The 20,780-nt window shown below is 45.8% G+C and overlaps 1 pseudogene; it reads right to left on the bottom strand.

Moving 5' to 3' along the window:
• The window catches only part of LOC137384036 (uncharacterized), a 234,460-nt pseudogene that overhangs the window by 186,595 nt on the left and 27,085 nt on the right, over nt 1–20,780 (bottom strand).

Consider the following 20,780-nt stretch of genomic DNA (forward strand, 5'->3'; position numbering starts at 1 on the left):
GAGAGTGACAGCATGGATAAGAAATTGGTTAAGTGACAAAAAACAGAGTGAAATAAGGGGTTCTTTTTCAGACTGGAGGAAGGTATACAATGATGATCCTCAGCAGGCGGTACTAGAACCAATGCTTTTCTTGATCTATGTTAATGACTTAGACATGGGTAAAGAGCAAAATTTCAAAATTTGCGAATGCCGCAAAACTTGGAGGTATACTGAACTGTGAGGAGGATAGTGATAAACTTCCAGTGGACGTAGAGAGGTTGGTGGAAGGAGCAAAACGTGGCAGATGAAATTTAATGCAGAGAAGTGCCAAGTGATACATTTGGTAGGAAGATCAAGGAGAGGCAATATAAAATAAAAGATACAATTCTAAAGGGATGCTGGAGCAGAGGGACCTTGGGTTAGATGTGCACAAATCATTGAAGGCGGGAGAGCAGTTAATAGAGGCATAAGGGATTGTTGGCTTTATAAATAGAGGCATAGAGTACAAAAGCAAGGAATTTATAGTGAACCTTTATAAAACACTGGTTCAGCTGCAACTGGAATATTCTGTCTAATTCTAGGCACCACACTTTAGGAATTATTAGAGGAGGGTTCAGAAAAAAATTTATGAGAATGATTCCAGGGATAATGGATTTCAGTTACATGGTTAGATTGGCAAAGCTGGGGTTGTTCTCCTTAGAGAAGAGAAGGTTGAGTGAAAATTTGATAGAGGTGTTCAAAATCATGATGGATCTGGACAGAGGAGTCAGGGAGAAGCTCAACACTATCCAGGACAAAGCAGCCTGCTTGATTGGCACCTAATCCACCATCTTAAACAAGGTGATCCTTTATACCAATGCTATAATGGAGAGATGAACTACAACAGGTAGTTTGATGGGAACAAGGTCAAGTAGGTTTTTCCCTTGTGTTGGTTCTCTCACCAATGTCCTCAGACCCAGTCAGGCAACTATGTCCTTCGGAATTCAACCAACTCAGTTAGCAGTGGTGCTACCAAGCTACTTTAGGTGATGAACACTGAAGTTCCCTCGCTCAGAGTACTTTCAGTGTCCTTGTTACATTCAGTGATTCTTCCAAGTGGTGTTCAGCATGGAAGACTTCTGATTCCTTGATTGAGGGAGGGTGGTAGGTGACAATTAGCAGGATTCCTTTGCCCATGTTTGACTTGACACTTTGAGACTTCATGTGGTCCGCAGTGAATGTTGAGGACTCTTGGACCAGTTTCTCCTGAGTGGATACTCCTCTTCCGTCACCTCTGGTGGATCTGTCCTGCCAGTGGGACAGGACATAACCAGGGATGGTAATCCAGAAGTCTGGAACATTAGCTGAAACGTATGATTCTGTGAGTGTTAATATATCAGACTGTTGCTTGACTGGGTCTGTGGGACAACTCTCCTAATTTTGGAAAAGTCCCCTGATGTTCATGAGGAGGACTTTGCCGTGTCAACTGAGTTCGGTATGCTATAGTCATGCCTGGTGCCTAGATGGAAACAGGATGGTCCATCCAGTTATATACTTATTCGACTTTCTCACAGCCATTTGCGACTGAATGGCATGCAAGGCCAAGTTAAGAGTCAACCACATGGCTGTGAATCCAGAGTCACACACAGACCATACTGGGTAACAACAGCTGGGCATTAAAGCAGTTGGATTTTGATGAGAATCTGATGCTTTCATGGTTACATGGCTGATATTAGCTTTTTCATTCCAGATTTGTTTAATTAATTGAATTTAAATTCCCCAGTTGTCTGGTGGGTTCCGAACTCATGTCTCTGTCAATAGTCTCGGTCTCTGAATTACTAAGGGATATGGGGACAGTACGTGAAAATGTCATTGAGTCACAAGATCAACCATGATCTAGTTGCGTGGCGAAGCAGGCTCAAGGGGCCAAATGGAGAATTCCTGCTCCTATTTCCTATGTTCCTATGTAACATAACCACAATGCTACCTGATGTCTGTTCATTATTCACCAGACTCTGCACTGCTGCGGAACCTCGGGATATCAGACCTGTCATGTTTCCTCCCAGATAAAACATTGATCAGACATTTCAGTAGCAAGAAATAAAGTAAATCACTGAGAAATGTACCATAAGATATTTGTAGCTCTACAGCAAATACTGGATCGAAGCCAGATTGTTCAATACCACAGCTGTACCATCCTGCATCGCTTAAGCGAAGATCCTTCATAGTAACAACAAATATTCCTTGTGTTTTGTTATCAGTGATTGATATTCTTCCTCCATGTCCATGTTGCTCATTTGTTTTTACGAAAACTGAACTCTGGTTGCTCCAATATTTTACGTGTGACTGGTACCATTTGCCATAGTGACAATCTATTGTGATCACTCTTCCCAAAACTCCTGTTACTTTCTTTTTTGCACACAACGCGCCTGAAACTGAAGAGATAACATTTCAGAAATTGAACAGGAAATAACTGTTGAATACAAACAGATACAATTTACGTGGGGAGAGGCGGGTCTTTCAGAGCAGTGAGAGACCTTTTGACAGCTATGCAGCAGGTGCTGGGGCCCTATTTTAAGCACCCCAGCACCTGCTTCCTGACAGCTGTCAAAGAAATACTTACCTGATGGCTGAAGAGTGGGGGCTGCTGTCAATCTGACAGCAAAGCAGAAAGTGCTGGAGAAACTCAGTACGTCAGGCAGCATCTGTGGAGAGAGAAGCAGCGTTAACTTGATCAAGTTCACAGACCTGAAAGTTAACTCTGCTTCTCTCTCCACAGATGCTGCCTGACCTGTTGAGTTACCCCAGCACTTTCTGCTTTGCCGCTACATACGTACCCTGCTGTGTCCCCGTGTCCTGTGAAGTTGCGATCCTTTTCTCCCACTCAAGTGTAACATTCCTTCTTGTAAGCGTGCCGCACTTGGGTGAATAATCTTAATTTTGTACATTCTGTGAAGTGAGACTTAAATATACCATAAAAGGCAAATACACAACAGAAATAAAACCAAGATTGAAGAATAGTTACCTACTATGAGCATTCAATCATCTGACTGTGAAAAGCCGCAGACTAATATGCATTTGGAATCTGTATTCATTTCTCTGCTAATTGTTACGTGAAAATACATATAATCACAATTATACGATCTTTGTTAAAAACAGGAAAATATGTTCATATTCTAGCTGCATTGCCAACGGGGAATATTACACCAATAATTATGATCAACAGCTGCAGAAGCAAAGTGTTTGTGAACATGTGTCGATGTGTACTTGTTGAAAAACCATGACAAAAGCACAGATTTCCCCACCAGTCCTGCATTGGATTTCAAACATGTGCAAGACAAACCTTGCAGCTAGAAGTTAGAGCTGTTACACGGTGGAGTCACCTATGAATTTAAAGGACCATACCAAAAGCCGAGGATGGCAGAGGGAGATTCCAGGGTAACTCCACAGTTCAGCAATGCCTCCCTGCTCACTCTCCTCCAGGCTGTGCGGGCTATGTGGGAGGTCCTTTTCACCAGTGCCGGCAGAAGAGGCCCTCCCCCTGAACAAGGCAGTCTGGTTGGAGATGGCAGAGGAGGTGAATAGCCAAGGGGCCTTCCACTGTCAAAGGGTCCAGTGCTGGAACGGGATGAAGGAGCACTCCTCCAGCCAGCTGGGGCACGCTAGCCCTCGTGTGCACAGGCTATGAGCACCAAAGTCATCAACAGCCAAAGGGCAATCAGATCAGCAGCCTTCCTCCAGTCAGGCTGCTAGCGCAGAGGTTGCACCAAGAAGGGACAACCTCTCCATTTACAGAGAACACACTGACACAAATGGGAATGCACGGGTGTCACAGTAATGTAAATATGTCTTTCATTAAATGTTCCTCACCAACATATGTGTCCTTTTCTCTGTGTGAATGATGTGTGCCAGCATGTAGCACCAATGTCACATCCCTTTGCACCTTTGGATCTTCAGGAGAGCCAACGTGTGCAATAACAATTGCTATGCCACCATTACTCAGTGAGTGTCTCCACAGATGCAGTGACATGGACATTGGCTCAGTCAGCTGCTGCCTCTAATGGTTTACACAGGGTTGCTGCAGATGTGGACTGGTGCACAGCAGGTGAGCGAGGGGGACGTGTGGCTTGCAGAGCTCATGTCGGTTCCTATGGAGCAGACAGCCTTTGTCTGATAAGCTACTGCCGTACATCCCTAGCTCACTGCTAGCCCTGCGTGCAGAGCCTGGGTGCCAATTTCCCTCCCAAGCATCTTTCATGTTGTAGGTCTTCAGCGTCCTCACAGTCTGAGGAGGAATCCTGTTGATGTCTCTCCTCATCATACCAGGCCTGGCCCCTGCTAGGTGCGTAGTTGTGCAAAGCAGCAAAGAAAGGAGATGGCCTTTTTGGTCCGTAGTACAGGGCATCACCCTATCCATCCAGGCACTGAAGACGCTCTTTCAGCATGCTGATCTCCTGCTCAATAGTGGCTCATGTAGCTCAGTGGCTGGCGTTCTATCTCTCCTCTGCAGCAAGGGATAGCCTTTATCTCTAAGGAGCCACCCCTCTATCTGAGCCAGTTCAGTGAACAGAAGTGACAGCTGGGACCGGCGCAGGCCTCAGGTGTCATGGAAGCGGGCACAGATTTGCATGAAGCATCTGCGTTGATCACATACCAGCTTCACCTAGATTGAGAGGGCTCCTTTAATGGTGACGTCTGCGGGTGGTAGCCTGGCAGGAGGCCTGATGGCCACATGACTGCAGTCTATGAACATTATAAACTATGGTTCTCCGGCAATGGTGCTGAAACTGATGGCCCTCTGAGCCTGGCTGTGAGAGTCCGTCCTGAAGTGGACATACTCACTGGCCTTCCGGTGCAGGGCATTGGTGACCTCCCTGATGCAGCAGTGCATTGCTGACTGTGTGACCCCACAAAGGTTTCCAGTGGGCCCCTGGAAAGCTGTAGAGGAGTCAAGCTTGAGAACTGCTGCCACTATGAGGACCAAAGGCATAGGATGTCCACTGAAGCCCATGGGCTGCAGGTCATCTTTGAGCAGGGCATAGAGATGTGTCACCACCCTCTCTACATGTACAATCACCTCTGACACTGGTGCTCTGACATCCGATGGCATGTCATGCAATTTTAATGTCGAGCTCCCCTTGGGGGCTGCTGTTCACAACCGGAGGCCTCTACGTGGATCGCACCTGCCTGTTGATTTTGCCTCTGGTGCATATGGATCCTCACGAGCAGAGGATCACACAATGTAGGATGAGCCAGACCTATTTCCATGTGATAAATAAAGTTGAACCCTTTATGTATTCGAAGAAGTTCTAAGTAAAATCAGGAAGAGTCAATGGAGAGGCAACGGGCTGCATAATCTGCGGAGGTAAGTACCGTTTAACATATTCTAATTGGGGTGCCGCCGCAGGTAATTTGTGGCGGGGCCTTCTCGACTTCACGGGTCAAGGCGGGCCTCTCCCTGCAGAATTTTGTCGGCCTCCAGACCCTGACCCGTGGCATTGAGGGGCCGGTAATATTCAGCCCTGTGTGTCCACTCCAAAGACTTGAGCACATAATCTAGGCTGACACTCAACACTGCAAGACTGAGGGAGTGCTGCACTGTTGGTGGTGTTGTCTTTCAGATGAGATATTAAACTGGGACCTGCCTGCCCTCTCGGACGGGTGTAAAAGCTCATATGACACTAATTCGAAGAAGAGCAGGGGAATACTCCCCAGAGTTCTGACAAACATTTATCCCTCAACCAGAAAACAGATTATGTGATCGTTATAACTTTGCTGTTTGTGGGAATTTGCTGTTTGTAAATTGGCTGCTGAGCTTTCTACAACAGTGGCAGAAATTCAGATAAATAATTGGATGAGCAGCACTTTAGAACTTCCTGAAGTTGTGAAAGGCATGAATCAAATGCAATTCCATATTGTTCCTAATTTCTTAGAGGGACTGAAGATACTTGATCAGTGTCAGTTTGGATTGAGATAAATAGATTAATTAATGATATGAATTTTTGTTTCAAATTACCACTTAACACTCACCATTGCTGCGGATTTGTGTCACATAACGGCAGTTTTGCCCCGATCTGTTGAAGACTGACACGTGAACCATTTCACTGGATTTTTCTCCATGATTATTTGAGGCTGTGCAGTAATAATCATGCTGTTGCTGTGTGAAGGATTGACAATGTAGATCCAGTTTATTGGTGTCAGAGATCTTTGAATCTTCAGACGGGGTCTTTTCATACCATGCGTACTGAATGGGAAGGGATCCCCAGACAGACTCACAGTAGATGGACACTGAGCCCCCGGAACATGAGAGATTTGGTGGTGATAAAAATCTCAGTACAGGAACAGACATGGATTCTGTGGGAAAGAAACAAACATTCAGATACTGACTGAACATCTAAAAATCAAATACTCTCCAGTTATCAGCACTTCTGTACCTCATGTTGGAATCTCACCAGCACATCTACCTCTCCATATCTCTCCTTCCTTTTCGCAGCCTGAACTACCATGTTTACCATTGCATCAGAACAGATCAAGGCTGCAGATCAGGACAGCAGCAATGATACTGAGAATGTGTCAACATGAAAATTAGGCTAACAATGTCAATAGCAGGTAGCCAGTTTCCTATGCCGTTTAAATTTTTGACTCTTGAATGTGCATGAGTTGGAAAGAGTCTGAGAAAACCACAGCAGAAAATGAGGGTAAAGTATTGGAAGATATGTTACTTGTTTTGTGGCTTTAGATACGGAATGCAATTGTAACAGATTGAAGTTAGCTGCAGCTGGAAAGGAGGCCTTTGGCCCCAAAATTTCTGGGGTGTGGGGAGGGAGCGCGAGTGTGGTCAGTAAACCCGGAAATGCTGGGAAGGTGGAGGTTATCACAAATGTAACAGCAGAACCTCCCAAGAAGTCATTTGCACCATTTCCTGCCCAACAGTGAGCCAGATTGAGAGTCTGATCAGTTGCCGAGTGTGAAAACCTGCTGTAGAAGTGGGGGCGAGGAGTCAGAAGGTGGCAACAAGGAGGAAGGATGGGAAAGAGAGATTGCTGTCATGTTTGACCAATTGCAGTGTGGGACAGATCGCAGCAGATGGCTTGTTTGGGGGCTGGGGTGAAACACTCCTGCTCCTTCTGGCCCACAAGCAGTGCTGGAAAAACATTGACCTGCTGTTGTTGAGAAGGATTTTTTTCACCCAGAGAGAGGTGGGCTTCTGGAACTCACTGCCTGAAAGGGTAGTAGAGACAGAAACCATCATCACATTTAAAAACACTTGGATAGGCACTTGAAGCGCCATAACTTAAAGGGCCATAGACCAAGAGCTGGAAGGCAGAATTAGACTGAATAGCTCATTGTCAGCTACCACGGACACGATGGGACGAATGGCTTCTTTCTGTGGCTTAAATCTTTCCATGTTTCTATGTTAAGAAAGAAGGATAGTGTTGTGTAAGGACCTGAAAGGGTTCATGTTAGAGACAGTGAGAGCAACGCCTCCCACAGAAGTGATGATGATGTAACAGTCACATGGTAATGGGCTTTGGAAGAAGAGAGTAGCAGCACAAAGGATGCTAGCTAGAGAGGCTTATGGAAAGTGTCAATCGAGATGTGTGACTACTAAGTCATCCGTTCACCTATCCCGACTTTGAAACTTTATCAACAATCTCCTAGCTATTACTACAACAACAACACACACAAAGGGTGCATGTGATGTGATGATATGGGTTTGACAAGATAGATTGTAGGGGATGGAATCTATGTAATTGTGCACCTGTACTCACCTTTCCTGATTGTTGAGGTCAGTAATGTGTATCTGCACTGAGTCCAGGAACATGGTACAACACTCCTGCTGCTGACCTCACACAGTGGTGCAGTGGCTAGCACTGCAGCTTCACAGCTCCAGCAATCTGGGTTCGGTTCTGGGTACTGCCTGTGTGCAAGTTCTCCCTGTGACCATGTGGGTTTCCGTCGGGTGCTCTGGTTTCCTCCCACAGCCAAAGACTTGCAGATTGATAAGTAAATTGGCCATTGTAAATTGCCCCTAGTGTCGGTAGGTGGTAGGAAAATTGAGGGGATGTGGTAGGGAGTAGGGGGTTAATGTAGGATTAGCATAAATGGGTGGTTGTTGGTTGGCACAGACTCAGTGGGCTGAAGGGCCTGTTTCAGTGCTGTATCTCTCTATGACTTCTATGTTGAGCTAATGCCAGCAGCGAGTGAAAGATGATCATGTGTATAATGATCACTTAAAGCACACTTACCATGACAGTTCTAATTCACATCTTTACTCTCCCACAGGATTTACCGGAATGATTCCGGGTTGAGGGAGTTCAGCTACTTGGATAGATTGGAGAAGCTGGGGTTATACTACTTGGAGAAGAGAGGTTGCGAGGCAGTTTGATGCAGGTGTTCAAAATCATGAGAGGTCTCGACAGAGTAGATAGAGAGAAACTATTCCCATTGGTGGAAGGGTCAAGATGCAAAGGTCATAGATTTAAAGTGATTGGCAAAAGAACCAAATGGTGACATGAGGAGAAACTTCTTTATGCAGTGAGTGGTTATGATCTGGAATGCACCGCCTGAAAGGGTGATGGAGGCAGATTCAATCATGCCTTACGAATGGGAATTGGATAGATACCTGAAGGGAAAAATTCACAGGGCTACAGGAAAAGGGTGATGATGGGGGACCAACAAAATTGCGTTTGCAGAGTGTTGGCATGGATACATGGACAGAATGACTTCCATCTGTGGTGTAACCATTCTATTTTTCTCTGGGCTGGATTTTATGGGCGCCCCTGAGGCAGGGTCAGAGGCGGGGTGTACCATAGAATCATATCGGGTGTCGGGGGAACGGAAGGTTCGAACCAGCGGCAGGATATGGGGGGCCTCCGCCATGCGGGGAGGGCACCTTGTAAAAAGAGGCACACTCCCTGCTGGCTTGACGCCGGGGGGAGGGGGTGGTGACCCTCCTTCAAGAGCAATCTGTGGCCCACAGAGGACCCCGTCCAGCAAAAACTACAACTCCATGATCCCCACCTCCCACCAGACATCACGTCCACCCTCCCACCTCACCTCACCAGTGCAAACCAGAGTGTCCCCAGTGACCCCGCCTCACTTCACTGAGTTCTGGTGTTCCAGCACTGGGCCTGGGTCCAAGGCCTCTGCAGTATGGGCAGTGGCCACCGGGCTTGGTGGTGCTGCCAATACTACTGAGCTGCCAGCCCTGTGACTATGGGGAGGCAGACTAGACTAGTAACCTAGAGACCCAGAGTATTGCTCTGGGGCCATGGGTTCGAATCCCACCACAGCAGAAGGTGGAAATTGAACGCAATTAATAAATCTGGAATTAAATGCTGGTCTAATGATGGCCATGAAACCATTGTTGATTGTTGTAAAAACCCATCTCGTTCACTAATGTCCTTGAGGGAAGGAAATCTGCTGTCCTTACCTGGTCTGGCCTACATGTGACTCCAAATCCACAGCAATGTGGTTGACTTTTAATGCCCACTGAGAAGCCCTAGCAAGCTTCTCAGTTGCATCAAACCACTAGAAAGTCAATAAGAAATGAAACTGGACAGACCACCTGGCATCGACCTAAGCACCGGAAGCGACAATGGCAAACTCAGCCCTGTCGACCCTCCAAAGTCATCCTTACTAACATCTGGGGGCTTGTGCCAAGGTTGGGAGAGCTGTCCCACAGATGAGTCAAGCAATAGCCTGACATAGTCATTCTCACGAAATCATATCTTACAGACAAAGTCCCAGACACCTCTATCGCCTTCCCCGGGTATGTCCTGCCCCACTGGCAGGACATACCCACCAGAGGTGGTGGCACAGTGGTATACAGTCAGAAGGGAGTTGCCCTGGGAGTCCTCAACATCGACTCTGGATGCCTTGAAGTCTCATGGCATCAGGTCAAACATGGGCAAGGAAACCTCCTGCTGATTACCACCTACTGCCCACCCTCAGCTGATGAATCAGTACTCCTCCATGCTGAACACCACTTGGAGGAAGCACTGAGGGTGGTGAGGGCACAGAATGTACTCTGGGTGGGGGACTTCAATATCCATCACTAAGAGTGGCTCGGTAGCACCATTGCTGGCCGAGTCCCAAAGGACATAACTGCTAGAGTGGGGCAGTGGCAGGTGGTGAGGGAACCAACAAGAGGGAACAACCTACTTGACCTTGTCCTCACCAATCTGCCTGTTACAGATGCATCTGTCCATGATAGTATTGGTAGGAGTGACCACAACACAGTCCTTGTGGAGACGAAGTCCAGTTTGCACACTGAGAGTACCTTCCATCGTGTTGTGTGGCACGACCACCATACTAAATGGGATAGATTTCAAACAGATCTAGCAACACAAAACTGAGCATACATGAGGCGCTGTGAGCCATCAGCAGCAGCAGAATTGTACTCAACCGCAATCTATAACCTCATGGCCCAGCATATCCCCACTCTACCACCACCGTGACCTCATTACAGCCTTGGTTCAAACATGGAAAAAAGAACTGAACTCAAGAGGTGAGGTGAGAGTGACTGCCCTTGACATCAAGGCAGCATTTGGCAGAGTATGGCATCAAGGAGCCCTAGCAAAACTGAAGTCAATGGGAATCAAGGGGAAAACTCTCTGCTGGTGGGAGACATACCTCGCGCAAAAGAAGATGGTTGCGGTTGTTGGAGGTTAATCATCTGAGATCCAGGACATCACTCAGGGTAGTTTCCTAGATCCAACCATCTTCAGCTGCATCATCAATGACATTCCTACAATCATAAGGTCAGAAGTGGGGATGTTCGCTGACGGTTGCACAATGTTCAGCAAAATTCATGAATCCTCAGATACTGAAGCAGTCCATGTAGAAATGCAGCAAGACCTGGACAAAATCCAGGCTTGGGCTGGTAAGTGGCAAGTAACATTCATGCCACATAAGTGCCAGGCAATGACTATCTCCAACAAGAGAGAATCTAACCATCTCCCCTTGACATTCAATGGCATTACCATCGCTGTCAACCCCACTATCAACATCCTGGGGTTCACCGTTGACCAGAAAATGAACTGGACCAGCCATATTAATACTGTGGCTACAAGAGCAGGTCAGAGATTAGGAATTCTGTGGCTAGTAACTCACCTCCTGACTCCCCAAAGCCTGTCCACCATCTACAAGGCACAAGTCAGTGATGGAATACTCTCCACTTGCCTGGATGGGTGCAGCTCCAACAACACTCAAGAAGCTTGACACGATCCAGGACAAAGCAGCCCGCTTGATTGGCACCCCATCCACAACATTCACTCCCTCCACCACCGACGCACAGTGGCAGCAGTGTGTTCCATCTACAAGATGCACTGCAGCAACACACTGAGGCTCCTTATTCGGCACCTTCCAAACCCACGACCTCTACCACCGAGAAAGAGAAGGGCAGCATATGCAAGGGAACACCACCACCTGCAAGTGCCCCTCCAAGCCACACACCATCCTGACTTGGAACTATGTCACCATTTTTTCACTGTCTCTGGGTCAAAATCCTGCAACTCCCTTCCTAACAGCACTGTGGGTGTACCAACTTCACATGGGCTGCAGCGGTTCAAGAAGGTGGCTCACAACTTCTTTCACAAGTGCAATTAGGGATGGGCAATAAATGCTGTCCTAACCAGCGATGCCCACATCCTATGAATGAATAAGAAATATGTTCTTGAAGGCGGGATTACCGTCTTTAAAGGGACAGGGTTCCCAGTACACGACATTAGGCATCAAAACAGAGGAAGATTGCTGTGTGGGGGTGGGGGGGGGGGGTGGGGGGGCAGGGGGGCACGAAGAGGCCGAGGCAGGACTCCCCCCACCTTCTCAGCCCAGCGCAGGAAGCCCTGCCTGCTTCACAAAATACAGCCTTATGATTCCAACAGTAAGGCAGATAGTTGTGTTCTTAGCTGGCGACTTGCACATCATAAGTGAGCAGGAGTGGATGGTGGATGCAGGGACAGCAGTGGGGAGTCTGCATTGGCCACCATAGGGCACTGAAGGCTTTGTTCAGCTGTATGCAGATGCTGCACCTTGCAGGCTGTTAATGAACAGGATGTTCCTGGGGCAGCAGCAAAGAATGTGTGGTGTACAGGCAGGCTTTCCAGTTGCACCGTGCATGCTCACAGAGAGATTGGAAGAGTCCGTCTCAAGTGTGAGGTGGCATTATGTCACAAGCCTTTGCAATGATATCTTCATCAATGAAAGAGTAGCCTCCTGCATGGAGCAACAAATGTGGCAATCACACAAATAGGATAAATCACCCCCTCGCATTGACCATTCATTCTCCCACTGATCTCCAGCAAGGTGTTCTCCAGTGGGTGAGCCATGGGAGGGGTGATGGTGAAAGAAGACATGGATGTGGGGACTTGGTTCAAAGTATTTTAACTTCTCGCCTGTTGCCCTTCATCCCACCTCATTCAGTACCCCACATGTTGCCTCATGTCTGATGGAGGAGTCTGTTCCTGCACAGATGCAGATGCAGCAGTCTTTGCCAGGGCCTTCATAGACTCCAAAACCCAGAGGTCACCAGCTAAGAGCATCTCAGCAGTCAGAGCAGGGATCTGAGCAGCCCACCCCTACCTCTGCTGATACCACAGGGGTTGCATCATGTAGAAGTGCACAGAAAAGGAAGAATAACAACTTTTAGTTGCACAAGTGTATGCAGATGGATGTTTGTGAACATTTTTATATTGTTAAGTGAGCCCCCTGCTACACTGGTGTTCCAATGTGTTATGGAAACGTATCCTCTGCCTGTACACCCTGTGTTGCAGGGACAACCTCCTGTGAGCTAAGGTCCAAAATAAAACAGGATAAGCGGCACTCGCACTGATCTGATAGATAACATGGGCAAAGTGCAGAGCAGACGTCAAAACCTCCACAGTTGTGAAAATAACATCTCAGCACAAATACTGTGAACAAATCCTCTCACACAATCAGACAAGAAATCAGCAGACAGGTTTCTGTACTTATTGGTGTTTCCTAGTCCTGTGTTCAGCCTCCTCAATTCCCAATGTCTTCTCACCTTGCTTTCACTGGCAAGTTCCAGGAAGCCTGGGAGACCCGTGCACCCACAGTTAGTTTCCAAAGTTCATGTAACATTACACAAAATGACCAATTAACATCCTGAAATTGACAACAGCATCTCTGAAGGAGTTTGCTCCCACACAGACTGACACGCTCCAGTTACATGCACAATTTGGGGTGTTGGATTGGCTTCCCAACCCATTGTCAATTACTGTGTCTTTAACCACCTCCTCACCACCACTCACCCCCAAACCCACGTGCTCCTGCAAGGTACCACGAGTAACAACTTGCTGTTCACTCCTTTTGTTATTGTCTATTAGCTTTAGTCACAATGCAAACATCAGACAGTGTGATATTTAATATAGTTCAGAGACAGAAAATGTGATAAGCATCCCATGTGATGTCTATCAAAACTCCATATATTTAAAGGAATTGTTGGTCCAATAACAATTGAAATTCTTGGTCAGAAAATTGGACAGGCCATGAATTGGGTGTGTAACACAAGCCAGATTTCCCGACCTCTGCCCGTAACCTGCCAGATTCTGCACTGCTGTGGAGCCTCCGGATATCGGAGCTGTCATGTTTCTCCCAGATAAAACATTGATCAGACATTTCAGTAGAGAGTAATAAGAAAATCACTTGGAGATGTACCATAAGATATTTGTAGATGTACAGGAAATATGGAATCAGTTTCATATTTATCAATACCACAGCTGTACCATCCTGTATCCTCAAAGCGAAGATCCTTCATTGCCAGAAGCTGGCCGAGCGCGTCTACCCTGAGGCACAGTGTGGCTTTCGTGCAGAGAGATCGACTATTGACATGCTGTTCTCCCTTCGTCAGCTACAGGAGAAATGCCGTGAACAACAGATGCCCCTCTACATTGCTTTCATTGATCTCACCAAAGCCTTTGACCTCGTCAGCAGACGTGGTCTCTTCAGACTACTAGAAAAGATCGGATGTCCACCAAAGCTACTAAGTATCATCACCTCATTCCATGACAATATGAAAGGCACAATTCAACATGGTGGCTCCTCATCAGAGCCCTTTCCTATCCTGAGTGGTGTGAAACAGGGCTGTGTTCTCGCACCCACACTTTTTGGGATTTTCTTCTCCCTGCTGCTTTCACATGCGTTCAAATCCTCTGAAGAAGGAATTTTCCTCCACACAAGATCAGGGGGCAGGTTGTTCAACCTTGCCCGTCTAAGAGCGAAGTCCAAAGTACGGAAAGTCCTCATCAGAGAACTCCTCTTTGCTGACGATGCTGCTTTAACATCTCACACTGAAGAATGCCTGCAGAGTCTCATCGACAGGTTTGCGTCTGCCTGCAATGAATTTGGCCTAACCATCAGCCTCAAGAAAACGAACATCATGGGGCAGGATGTCAGAAATGCTCCATCCATCAATATTGGCGACCACGCTCTGGAAGTGGTTCAAGAGTTCACCTACCTAGGCTCAACTATCACCAGTAACCTGTCTCTAGATGCAGAAATCAACAAGCGCATGGGTAAGGCTTCCACTGCTATGTTCAGACTGGCCAAGAGAGTGTGGGAAAATGGCGCACTGACACGGAACACAAAAGTCCGAGTGTATCAGGCCTGTGTCCTCAGTACCTTGCTCTACGGCAGCGAGGCCTGGACAACGTATGCCAGCCAAGAGCGACGTCTCAATTCATTCCATCTTCGCTGCCTTCGGAGAATACTTGGCATCAGGTGGCAGGACTATATCTCCAACACAGAAGTCCTTGAAGCGGCCAACATCCCCAGCTTATACACACTACTGAGTCAGCGGCGCTTGAGATGGCTTGGCCATGTGAGCCGCATGGAAGATGGCAGGATCCCCAAAGACACATTGTACAGCGAGCTCGCCACTGGTATCAGACCCACCGGCCGTCCATGTCTCCGTTATAAAGACGTCTGCAAACGCGACATGAAATCGTGTGACATTGATCACAAGTCGTGGGAGTCAGTTGCCAGCATTCGCCAGAGCTGGCGGGCAGCCATAAAGACAGGGCTAAATTGTGGCGAGTCGAAGAGACTTAGTAGTTGGCAGGAAAAAAGACAGAGGCGCAAGGGGAGAGCCAACTGTGCAACAGCCCCAACAAACAAATTTCTCTGCAGCACTTGTGGAAGAGCCTGTCACTCCAGAATTGGCCTTTATAGCCACTCCAGGCGCTGCTTCACAAACCACTGACCACCTCCAGGCGCGTATCCATTGTCTCTCGAGATAAGGAGGCCCAAAAGAAAAAAAGAAGAAAAGAACCATCCTGTATCCTCAAAGCGAAGATCCTTCATTGTAACAACAAATTTTCCTTGTGTCTTGTTATCTGTGATTGATATTCTTCCTCGCTGTCCACCTGGCTCATTCGTTTTCACTAAATATGTACACTGGTGAGTCCAGCCATGACACCAATATTTCATGTTCGACTGGTAATATCTTTGATAGTGACAATCTATTGTGATCGCTCTTCCCACAACTCCTGTTACTTTCGTTTTTGCCCACAGTGCACCTGAAACTGAGGAGATAACATTTGAGAAATTGAGCAGGAAATAACTGCTTAATGCAAACGGATACATTAGCATAAGAGTTACCACTGTGTACAGAGGAATCTCTCCACTGTATCTATTAATATGTTGAATTCCTTCTCGTTTGTGAGAATAGAAAACATTAATATAGTGCCTTATCACAGCCTCAGAATGTGCCAAAACACTTCTCAGCCAATGATTTACTTTTGAAGTAGAGTCATTATTGCAATTGTTTTCACTGTCGTTTAGTGCCAGTACTCTCACCTCTGGGTTAGTAGATTATATGTTCAAGTCGTACTCCAGCGACCATAGCAAAAAATCTACAATGACATTCCAGTGTAGTACTGAGGGATATGCTGTATTTTAGATGAGATGTTAAACAGAGACCCTCTCTGCCCCTTAGATGTAAATGTTGGCACAGCCCTTTTTCAAAGCAGAGCAATGGAGTTTTCCCTGGTGCTATGGTCAATATTTATCCCTCAACCAACAATCACAAAAAAAAGCTGATCCGTTCATTATTATATTTCTGTTTGTGGGATCTTGATGTGCACAAATTGGCTTCCACTTTTTCAATGTTGTAACTGTGACAATACCTTAAAAGAGTAATCGGCTGTAAAGCATATTGAGATGTTTTGTGGTCTTAAATGGCGGTAAATAAATACACGACCTTCTTTCTAACAGCAACAACTTAAATTTGAGTTGCTTCTCAATTCATTCAGCAACATGGGAAATGCCAAATTAATTTCTATCCCCTCAACTTTGTTGGGTGCAACTGGTACAGCAGCAGGATTTGGAGAAGGAAGGTTAACATGTTTCATGCAGCCAAGAACGTAGAAAGGAAGAGGATTGCGGTTCAGCAAGGGAAGATTCAGGAACTTGGAGATAGGTCAATGAGTAGGACCTTGAGGGAAGTAAAGACAGGATTATTCCCAGTGTCACATGGCCATCCGTATAAGAATAGTAAGATAATAGAAGTAATTGTCTGGCTGGAGAGATGCTTCAAACGAAAAGGGTTCATATTCTTGTCACATTGGTGCCAGTTCTGAAAGAGGAGCAGTCTGTAGAGGACGGGAGGATTTTACTTGAACATTTATTAGACCAATGGCCTTGCTTGGAGAGGAACTCATGTTGTGGGGAAAGAGTTTACACTAAAATGACAGGAGGAGGGATTAAAAACAAGATGAAGAGGCAGAGAGACAAGCAGAAATGGCAAAGGATGTAGGAAAGATTAAGGAGGGTCAGTGGAGAGATAAAAGAGATCAGATAGGAGAAGGAAGTATTGAAAAGAGGAAGATAGCCAAACAGACAGAGGCACCCATCAGTCAAATGTACATAATACATAAAGTTCTTCTTCTTTTGGGCCTCCTTATCTCGAGAGACAATGGATACGCGCCTGGAGGTGGTCAGTGGTCTGTGAAGCAGCGCCTGGAGTGGCTATAAAGGCCAATTCTGGAGTGACAGGCTCTTCCACAGGTGCTGCAGAGAAATTTGTTTGTTGGGGCTGTTGCACAGTTGGCTCTCCCCTTGCGCCTCTGTCTTTTTTCCTGCCAACTACTAAGTCTCTTCGACTCGCCACAATTTAGCCCTGTCTTTATAGCTGCCCGCCAGCTCTGGCGAATGCTGGCAACTGACTCCCACGACTTGTGATCAATGTCACACGATTTCATGTCGCGTTTGCAGACGTCTTTATAACGGAGACATGGACGGCCGGTGGGTCTGATACCAGTGGCGAGCTCGCTGTACAATGTGTCTTTGGGGATCCTGCCATCTTCCATGCGGCTCACATGGCCAAGCCATCTCAAGCGCCGCTGACTCAGTAGTGTGTATAAGCTGGGGATGTTGGCCGCTTCAAGGACTTCTGTGTTGGAGATATAGTCCTGCCACCTGATGCCAAGTATTCTCCGAAGGCAGCGAAGATGGAATGAATTGAGACGTCGCTCTTGGCTGGCATACGTTGTCCAGGCCTCGCTGCCGTAGAGCAAGGTACTGAGGACACAGGCCTGATACACTCGGACTTTTGTGTTCCGTGTCAGTGCGCCATTTTCCCACACTCTCTTGGCCAGTCTGAACATAGCAGTGGAAGCCTTACCCATGCGCTTGTTGATTTCTGCATCTAGAGACAGGTTACTGGTGATAGTTGAGCCTAGGTAGGTGAACTCTTGAACCACTTCCAGAGCGTGGTCGCCAATATTGATGGATGGAGCATTTCTGACATCCTGCCCCATGATGTTCGTTTTCTTGAGGCTGATGGTTAGGCCAAATTCATTGCAGGCAGACGCAAACCTGTCGATGAGACTCTGCAGGCACTCTTCAGTGTGAGATGTTAAAGCAGCATCGTCAGCAAAGAGGAGTTCTCTGATGAGGACTTTCCGTACTTTGGACTTCGCTCTTAGACGGGCAAGGTTGAACAACCTGCCCCCTGATCTTGTGTGGAGGAAAATTCCTTCTTCAGAGGATTTGAACGCATGTGAAAGCAGCAGGGAGAAGAAAATCCCAAAAAGTGTGGGTGCGAGAACACAGCCCTGTTTCACACCACTCAGGATAGGAAAGGGCCATGTACATAATACATAAAGTAATCTGTGTAAAATGAGTAAGCTAGAGGCACAAATATTTGTGGGGAGATTTGATGTAATAGAATGAACAGAGTTGTGGTTTAGAGTAGGCTGTACTGGGAGCTTAACATTTCTGGTTACAAAATAGATTCATAATACCCCTTTGGTAGCAAAAATAAAAAATAGAATATTTTTCAAAAAGTGAGAGATTGGGAAATGTTTGCATTCAGAGGGACCTGGATATCCTTGTAAATCAAACACAAAACGTTAACACGCAGGTACAGCCAACAATTAGGAAGGCAAATGATATGATAACTTTTGTTACAACAGGATTGGTGTGTAAGACTAAATAAGTCTTTCTAGAATTATACAGAGGATTGTGAGGCCTGGAGTATTGTGAACAGTTTTGGTCTCCTTACCTACAGAAGGACATACTTCCTCTAGAAGGAGTGCAATGATGGTTCACTAGACTTGTTCCTGGGATGAAGAGATTGACCTACGAGGAGGGATTGAATGGACTAGGCCGATATTCCCTGGTGTTTAGAACAATGAGTGGTGATCAAATTGGAACATATAAAATTCTTAAGGGGCTTGACAGGGTAGATGACAGGGTAGATGCTGAGAAAATGTTTCTCCTGGCTGGGAATCTAGAACACATTGTCTCTCAGAATAAGGGATTGGATATTTAGGACTGAAGTGAGGAGAAATTTCTTCACTCAAAGGGTTATGAAACTTTGGAATTCTCTACCCCAGGGAGCTGTAGATGCTCAGTCGTTGAGTATATTCAAAACAGAGGTTGATAGATTTTTGGGTACTAAGGGAATTAATGGATATGGAGAATAGTTCGAGAAGGTGAAGTTCAGGTAGGAAATCAACCATGATCTTGTTGAATGGCGAGTAGGGCTCGAAGGGCCAAATGGCTGACTCCTGATCCTATTTCTTATTTTCTTATGTTGTGGTGTAAATGAAAGAGGTGGCATTATTAATCAGAAATTCCATTGCAGCATAATGTTATCAGGTTATATGGGGTGGGAGTGAAAAGCTAAATCTAGTTGGTAAAGTTAAAGAATGAGAAGTAGATGGTTACTTTTGGAAGAGTAATGTCGGCCAACCCTCTAGCAGTGAGGATCCGTGTCACTGACAGAGCCTTAAAAAAACAATATTTCATCAAAAGTACTTTAAATGATAGAAGAAATTGCAAATTCAAAACCTGTTCGATTCGAGGGTTTATTACCACTGCAGCCATCAGTGTATATTAGACATCAGACTACATTTTTAAAAAATCACTTTTTACACATTTAAATATGTTACATTTTAATTAAGTTACCCGTGTAGCTTTCTACAAAGTTAAATGGACCCTTTATTTTGCATTCACAATTAATAATACGGCTTAGTATATATCAGTAAATATTTCTGTGGTGCTACAGTGTAGTTAAAAAGTATTACAAGGCTGCACACAAAAATTATTCATTTATTTTTGCTAAGTATTTTGTGCCTTTTTTCCCCCAAGTATAAAGCATACGCTAGGCCTAAATTAACATAGATTATCTGAATATCCAGCTCTGGCTGTCACTTACCGGGCAAGGAACAAATGAAAAGTATCAGAATCCACATTGTTTTCATTGGGATCTTCAGGTCAGCACTTGTTGTCACTCACCCAGCGCTTAGTTCTCAGAGTCAAATAAGTATTTAATGTAACTCAGTTGAGGAACTTAAATGAGGAAGAAGATAGTAGCAAGCCAGGTCCCAGAAAGTTCTACCCTTTATGCACCTCTAGATTAGAGGTCACAGTTGACCATTACTGACACTGGCTGTTCCAGCTTTATGCTGTTTATTAACTGCAGATGTTCTTGCAGCAGACGGCACAGCTCTGCATTTGCCTCTTTGATGACTTGAAGACAATTGCTGCCAGGAGGGTGCTGCAATGTCTGCAGATATGGTTGTTGACTTCTTGGGAGGTGTCAACAAGCAGGCTGTGCTTGCTGTTGAATCACCCTGACAAGTTTCCTGTACTTATTTCCTGTACTATTGCTGAAAGTATAACCACCCAGAATTTGCAGAATGAATTACAGCATTTGAACAATTCAAACCCTTATTAATATGCAATACAGCCAGCAACAAGATGCTCCATTAATTTTGAATCACCACAACTTACTGCCTGATGTGTGTTGCTCGCTGTTAGCTTTGTGAAATTGGCAGCTTACCCTTAACCTCCCTGTTGCTTTGATGAAGTTGCCACATTTGCCCAGTATTACCCATCAAGATTGGCATAGAATGTTGAGTCTAGTAATTTTTGTTAAGTGTATGTTTTTGAGGACTTATATTTAAAATGTGGAGACGAATTCATTGGAAGGCTGAAGATCTCATGGAAGCTGGACTTTGCTTTGTTTTTGACAACTCATTGAAAGGACACTGAGATGGTGTTTAAAAACAACCTTGCTAGAAGTCATGTGCCTTAAGCAATAAACAACAGGAACCTTGGTGACTTGGAGAAGATGTTTACAGAGAAATGATAGGTCAAGATTTGTAGGGGTCAGGAGGCTTGACTCTTGAGGTATTGTTTTTGGTTTCCCTTTGGACAGTGTGTTGGGCTGTGAACTGTTTGAACTGCCTCTGTTTCATTTATATGTTTTCAGAACTTACATAAACAGAAAGAAGAAGTTTGCTTATTGACCTGCCAGGAGAACAGAAGAAGATCCAGCCAGCTCAGCT

This window comes from Heterodontus francisci, chromosome 25 (assembly GCF_036365525.1).
Source record: "Heterodontus francisci isolate sHetFra1 chromosome 25, sHetFra1.hap1, whole genome shotgun sequence".
Classification (NCBI taxonomy): domain Eukaryota; kingdom Metazoa; phylum Chordata; class Chondrichthyes; order Heterodontiformes; family Heterodontidae; genus Heterodontus; species Heterodontus francisci.